This window comes from Carassius auratus, chromosome 49 (assembly GCF_003368295.1).
Source record: "Carassius auratus strain Wakin chromosome 49, ASM336829v1, whole genome shotgun sequence".
NCBI classification, from domain to species: Eukaryota; Metazoa; Chordata; class Actinopteri; order Cypriniformes; family Cyprinidae; genus Carassius; species Carassius auratus.
The window spans coordinates 11,776,982-11,778,118 of NC_039291.1; the positions used below are offsets into that span (position 1 = coordinate 11,776,982).

At 34.7% G+C, this 1,137-nt stretch overlaps 1 protein-coding gene across 1 annotated transcript in view; it reads left to right on the forward strand.

Annotated features, from left to right (window-relative positions):
- Positions 1-589: 589 nt before the first annotated feature.
- The window catches only part of zfhx4 (zinc finger homeobox 4), a 106,895-nt gene continuing 106,347 nt past the window's right edge, over positions 590-1,137 (forward strand). Inside the window, exon 1 of the mRNA XM_026238057.1 lies at positions 590-784. The gene's annotated coding sequence lies outside the window, so the exon portion shown is untranslated. The remainder of the gene's footprint in view (positions 785-1,137) is intronic.

The window sequence follows — 1,137 nt, forward strand, 5'->3', positions numbered from 1 at the left end:
TCAGTGCATCATTTAGCATGTCAGTTAATTATTTTACATCTTTATCTCATAGTGAAATATAAGGCTAAAATATTCAAATTTATCTCACATATCTTTAACACTAAACCTTGTTTTTATTTTTACATTGCTCGTTGTTAGCAAATGTTATTGTTTTGTTTAAGTATTTTTCTAATATAATATAATTAAATATCTTATTTATGATCTCAGTACTGCCACTTTTGTTTCTCATGAAACTGAAAGTCGTGTTAATACCGGTCTCATGTCGTATATGGATTTTCGTTTATATAATCGATCGAAATGTCCCAATACATTGATCGAAAGTCCAGTGTTTTACAAACAAGCTTTTGTGAATCTCGATTTTACGTTGGCAGTGATTTTGCCAAGACGTTTTTTTACAGATAACTCACGCAATCGTGTATTTGTTTGTATTATTCATAAAAGCAGATTAATAAAATATTAACTAGCTACAGAACGCGCAGAAGCATTGCGTGGAGCCCTTCTTATTCTGTTTGAAAATCGCAGGAACGTTCTAATTGCTCGAATCATTCGGAATGACTTGTCATTGAGGTAGCCTAGCTTTATGAAATTAAAGTTAGATAAGTCCGCATTGAGGGAGGCTGCACCCAATCCCCAACTTATTTCCCATTTTGTGTTCCAGCATCACCGCGCTCCGCTCTTTTCAATGACAATGTGCCAAATCTAGGCATTTTCAAAAGAGTTTCCATATGCTATAAGCGGAGCATCAGAGAGACACAGGACACCAGGATGCCCTTTTATACCAAAGGTACAAGCGATTTATTTTCTTTTTAGCTGGCGTTTATAAACAAGAGATGGGGAAAAGGCTAATGCTAAAAACAAATATATAATGTTTTAAACATATTGCACGTGAAATATGTCGCTTTAGTGTAACTGTCATTTTTAAAAGACAAAAGAGAGCTGATCGGATACAGATGACGGAGATTTTTCTTTTTATTTGTGGTGGATGTTAAGCATTTTCTTCTTGTTTTTAAGAGAAATCTGAGAGATTCCAGCATGGGACAGGTTTGAAACGAGATGGCTTTTAGGGGAGATTAGGCTACATTGATATCGTTTGACTTAAAAATAAATAATCTTGTGGCGTAGTTCGTACTTTTCTGG